Below are 6,245 nucleotides of genomic sequence, written 5' to 3'. Positions count from 1 at the left end.
AGCTACACCCTCACCCAGAATAGCATCCATCACGGCGAGTGGACCAATCCTAAAGCCATTGGCCCCAAAACAGAACCAAGCCCTAAACCTATGGGGTACCCTAACATCCTCAGTCTCCTAGATCCATACGGTAGCCCTGATCAGCTTGTAAACCTAATGGCTCCCAAGATCAGGAAAGTTGTGCACCTGCTCGATGATCTGCACTAGGAGGCCATTCTTCTCCGGGGGTCCCGCCATCTACGGTCCTGTAATATTTTCCCCAAACCGGGATGAGACATTGTCTCAGCAAGTTCACCCCTCCTAAACCCCTATTAGAAAGAAAATACGCCCCAGAGTGGTCTAGCCACATAGCACAGAAGACTTACCTCACCTTCTTGCCTTCCTGCAGATTAGTACAATTCATATCACTCAATCATAGGTAATAATAGGGACTTAAATCATTGGAACACAATCAATTTCATTTAATTCGCAATCCCAGCAAGCATTCCAATCATCAATCACTGCCACACAAGGGCATAGCCTACTCGCAGTTCGGCTATCTACTAACATATAGCCAGGCATCGCCTCCCCCCTTGGAGCGCGGCTTCGTCAGTACATCGATGGCGTTCCCGAAGGAGCATGGGCTCAGAATCAACCGCGACCCGCATCCGTTATATGGGGCATCCCATATAGGGGCAATTCCAGCTCAATAGATCAATACAATTCCTCTTAATTTCCATACAATAACTCATAATCAACCCAAGGCACTTTGCACATCACTCACATATTCCAATTGCAATATTAATCTTTAAAAATCCAAATTTCGATGTCAAACCCGACATTTGAGATTTTCTAAATAAAATCCACATTTTCCACAATCAACACTCAATTTGCATTAATCATTCATAAATTTCAAATTCTAACTATACAGCGACGATCGGCACGAAATTCTGAGCAATCAAGGTCAAAAATAATTTTTCGAGTTTTTTTTAATTAATATTTTAATGATTTTTCGGAATATGAAATATTATTAAATAATCCAGCAATTTCGAAACATTTATTTAAATCATAAATAAATTTCTTTAAGTCACATCAAGGCTTATTTTAAAATAAACCTACTTAAACCTTAAACTAAACATACTATACTTTAATTAAACAACTTAGTCTAATCAACATCAAAATAAACTAATCTAACAACCTAACCTCAATCAACTTAAGCTAAACACACTTAAGGTATGATTAACCCACTAATCGAGGTTTAGTGAGCTAAACTCACCGGAATCGCTTTCCGACGAGTCTTCGGCGAAGAGCACGACAACGCCGACGACAAACCTACACCGATCAACACCAAATGAGAACTAATAGGGGATCGAATCGGGCTTGGAAGGGGCTGGGTCTTGCTGGTTTTTCTAGCAACTAACCGAGCTTGAAGGGTGATGGAACGACGGCTGAACGGGTGGAGGAAGACCGGCGAGGCAGCTAGGTCTCGGGGCGGCGGCTAACGGCGACGGAGGCTTCGGTGAGGCATGGTGACGTCGGGCAGCTGCTGGCTTGGAGAGATGACGACGTGGGAGGCTCGGCGGACGGAGACAAGGCAGCTCGCACACGGGATGGCGTGCAGTCCCTCGCAAGCGAGCGGCGACGGCTAGCTCCAGCGACGAACGGCAAGCGGCGGCGACGATCGAACGGGCAAAGGGGCGGACGAAGGGGGTTCGGATGCTGGCTAGTCTTCACGCACAAACTCCCTCCCTCTCTCTCTCTCTCTCTCTTCCAAGTTCAAATAGGGAAGATGATGGGGACAAAGGGGAAGTGACATCCCACCTTTCCAAGGGCTCATCCTCACCTTCCACTTGTCACCACCCTAGCCCATCTTGCCTCCCCCATGATATCATTTGTGATGTCACCATCCACTCACTCCAACCTTCCACAACTTTAGTCCAATAGGTTCAATTTCATTTTCCGCTGGGGTCCAATTCTTATACAATCCAATTTCTTCAATTATCATCAATTCTTTTCCAATTGAACCCAAATTAAAGTCCATAAACTAATCCAATGTTCCTAATAAGATTTGTGATACACCATGACTTCCAATTTCAGAATTCGATCTTAATTTCACGGTTAATTTCACTTTGGCACAATACTAGCGCATTCTAATCTACCGAGCAGCTTTTAGAAATTTTTGTGCAATTGACTTGTGGTTGATCAATTCAAGCCACAATGTACATCTTTGACACATTGGCAACTTTCGGTTGTCGGGGTAATCTCAAGGTTTCAAATACGGGCACAGGGTACCCAATCGATAGAAAAGTCGGCCCAGTGTCAGTCGACAAGAATTATGCAATCCGGTGGAATCACCCACACCTGATCACATGCCTTTGTCGAGCCATCCTATTTCCGATAATCGATTTTTATTTGTGCCGTAATGACCCTTGCAGATTATCTCGGTCGAAATGTGGCTTCCTGATCAAATTCTCGAGTCTTATATATTAGAATTTCTTAACGGCTTCACCGGATAGACTAGTTTTCACATGAGTTGCCGACTCAAGGAAAGGAACTATATGCGTGCCAACGAAATGCCCGTCTAAATTTATTGAAATTAGAATTGGAAAAATCGGGATGTCACACGCTAGGAGGCCGATTCACCAATTAGTGGATCAGTTCTTAAAAATGAATCCGTCAAAATTCATTGTACTGGAGACCCTGAGGCTGTGTCTCTGTGGGTATAGGATTTGGAGATGGCATTTGCACTTCTGATGTGCAATGAGGAGGAAAAGGTGTTACTAGCTGTGTACCAACTTCAAGGTAACGCCAATTTATGGTGGAGATCCGCTAAGGATATAGTGTTCCCGGAAGGTGTGGTCCAAGTGTGGGACATCTTCCTCAGAGTCTTTAATGATCAGTACTTTTCGAGTACTGCTCGAGAAGAAAAGATAGAGGAGCTCCACCGTCTCCACCAAGGAAGCATGACAGTTGACCAGTATGGGGTCAAGTTCGCAGAACTATCACAGTATGCTCCTAAGCTAATAGAAGACCCTGAAGAGAAAGCTCGGAAGATTACAGAGAGGTTTATCGTCGAGCCCAAATGATAGAACGAGGATTGAATGAACAAGCTACTTCATCTGGATCGAGGTTTAGCTCACATCGAGAGAATATCCGTCAAGGGAAGAGACCCATGCCTAGAGGTAGGCCCAATACTCCACCCTTCAAGAGAAGCGGATTCAATAGACCGATACCTAATAGGGTTAATTCTTGTCACTCATGTGGAAGACAACACGGGACAGCTCCGTGTCCAGCCAGATCAGGAGCATGTTACGAATGTGGCCAGCAGGGCCACATTGCAAGGTATTGTCCAAAGAAGCAGAGAGGACAACCTCAATTGCCACCGCCACCACCGATGAGACAGATAAGAGGGTATGCCCCTCAGAACATGCCGCAAGGAGGACAGTAGAAACCTCTAGCTCAAGTCACGATTTATGCAATCACACATGGTCAGGTGGAAGCTGCGCCTGACGTGATCACAGGTATGGTCTCGCTCAACGACCAACCTGCTTATGCTTTGTTTGATTTGGGAGCAACCCATTCCTTTATTACCGAGCAATATGTTAGGATGCTAGGGTTGAGTCCTATATTGTTGGAGTCGACAATTTGCATATTTACACCCTTGAAAGATAAAGTTATTGCTGCTTTGGGATGTTTGGGGTGCAAGTTAGAGATTAGTGAGCGAGTGGGGAAAATTGACTTGTTAGTCCAAGCCATGTATAATTTTGATTTGATAATTGGTATGGACTGGCTCACCAATCAATGAGCTAAAATTGACTGTTGTTGTAAAACGATTCAGTTTGACCTATTAAGGGGTAAGAGCTTCGAGTTTGTCGGGAATCGAGGAGAACCCTCGATTTCCTTAATCTCGTCACTGGAAGCAACTCGTTTGTTAGACGAGGGTTGCTGTGGGTACTTAGCAACTGTTGTAGATACGACGGTTGACAAGCTGAGAATGGAAGATATTGCAGTGGTACAGGAGATTCTAAATGTCTTTCCAAAGGAATTGCCAGGGTTACCGCCAGAAATGGAGATTGAATTTGTAATTGAACTAGCACTGGGGACAGAATCGATTTCAAAGGCACCTTACCAGATGACGTTATCTGAGTTGAAAGAACTGAAGGTACAGATGCAAGAGTTACTGGATAAGGGATTTATTCGCCCTAATGCATCACCTTGGGGAGCACCAGTTCTATTTGTAAAGAAGAAAGATGGTTTGTTGCATATGTGCATCGACTATCGGCAACTCAATCAGGTAATGATCAAGAACAAGTACCCACTGCCGAGAATTGATGACTTGTTTGATCAGTTACAAGGGGCGTCGATTTTCTCGAAGATCGACTTGAGGACAGGATATCATCAGCTGCGAATTAGGAAGGAGGATGTTCTTAAGTCAGCATTTCGTACTCGATATGGCCATTATGAGTTCACAGTGATGCCATTCGGATTGACGAATGCTCCGGATGCATTCATGGATATGATGAACAGAGTGTTCAAAGAATACCTAGATCAATTTGTGATTGTGTTCATTGATATCTTAGTCTATTCGAGAAGTGATGAAGAGCACGAGAATCATCTGAGATTAGTGCTCCAAACTTTAAGGACGCATCAATTGTATGCTAAGTTTAGCAAATGCGAGTTTTGGTTGACTCGTGTTGCGTTCTTAGGTCATGTGATTTCCGGAGAAGGAATCTCCATAGACCCGAGCAAGATAGAAGCCATAACCAAGTGGCCAAGACCGACAACAGTGACAGAAATTAGAAGTTTCATGGGATTAGCAGGGTATTACCGACGGTTTGTGGAAGGTTCCTTAGCATTAGCATCACCTCTAATAAAGCTCACGAAGAAAAATGAGAAGTTAATATGACAGACAAGTGCGAGCGTAGTTTTCAAGAGCTAAAGGAAAAGCTAACTACCGCACCAGTACTAATGATTTCATCTGGTCCTGGAGGATTCGAGATCTATAGTGACGCGTCTTTTAGAGGATTGGGTTGCATGTTGATGCAACATGGTAGAGCAGTTGCATACGCTTCCCGCCAGTTGAGACCTCATGAATTGAACTATCCAACGCATGAATTAGAACTTATAGCCATCATATTTGCATTGAAGATTTGGAGGCACTACTTGTGTGGGGAAAAGTTTCAAATCTTCACGGACCATCAGAGTCTCAAGTATTTGTTCTCTCAAAAGGAGTTAAACATGAGACAGCGCTGATGGATGGAACTGCTGAAGGACTACAATTGTGATATTCTATATCACCCGGGGAAGGCGAATAAAGTCGCCGATGCTTTGAGTCGAAAGTCTTCAATTGCTCATATATTGATTAAGGAATGGAACTTAATCGAGAGGGCTCAAGATTCGGTATTCAAGTTTGAAGTAGGCCACCATTCTAATTTTATGGCCACCCTCGGGTGAACCCGATGTCAGTCGAATCAAGCAACTCCAACCAACGGATCCCGGATGTACGAGAGAATTCTCCGGGAGGACGCGAGATAAAAGGAAGGCTGATTTTCAGATTGCTGATGACGAGACTCTAAGATTTCAAGGATGTTTGGTTGTACCTAACGATGTTGAGCTTAGAGAAGAAATTTTATTTGAGGCACATCGTAGCAATTACAATATTCATCCTAGAAGCACAAAAATGTACCAAAACCTGCATCAACACTACTAGTAGTCGGGTATAAAGACGCATATCGCCAAGCATGTCGCCAAGTATTTGACGTGTCAACAAGTAAAAACTCAACATTGCAAGCTGGGAGGGCTTCTGCAACCTCTCGCGATCCCAAAATGGAAATGGGAGCATATCACGATGGACTTCATGACTGGACTACCAAGAAGTCAGAGAGGGAATGATTCGATCTGGATAGTAATCGATAAACTGACAATGTCGGCTCATTTCATTGCAGTTCGAAAGGACCTCAGTCTAGATAGGCACACAGACCTGTACGTGCGTTAGGTGGTTCGAATGCATGGAGTGTCGATTACAATAACGTCAGATCAAGACCCGAGGTTTACAGCCGCTTTTTGGAAGAGCTTGCAAAGTGCTCTTGGTACAAAGCTTCAATACAATACAGCATATCATCCTCAGACGTATGGCCAGTCCGAGAGGACAATTCAGACTCTTGAGGACATGCTAAGAGCTTGTGTAATAAACTTCAAAGGAAGTTGGGAAGATCAGCTTCATCTGGTAGAATTCGCCTACAACAATAGTTACTAGCAAAGTATCC

Source organism: Eucalyptus grandis, chromosome 5 (genome assembly GCF_016545825.1).
Source record: "Eucalyptus grandis isolate ANBG69807.140 chromosome 5, ASM1654582v1, whole genome shotgun sequence".
Classification (NCBI taxonomy): domain Eukaryota; kingdom Viridiplantae; phylum Streptophyta; class Magnoliopsida; order Myrtales; family Myrtaceae; genus Eucalyptus; species Eucalyptus grandis.
Note: the sequence above shows the minus strand (reverse complement) of the source record.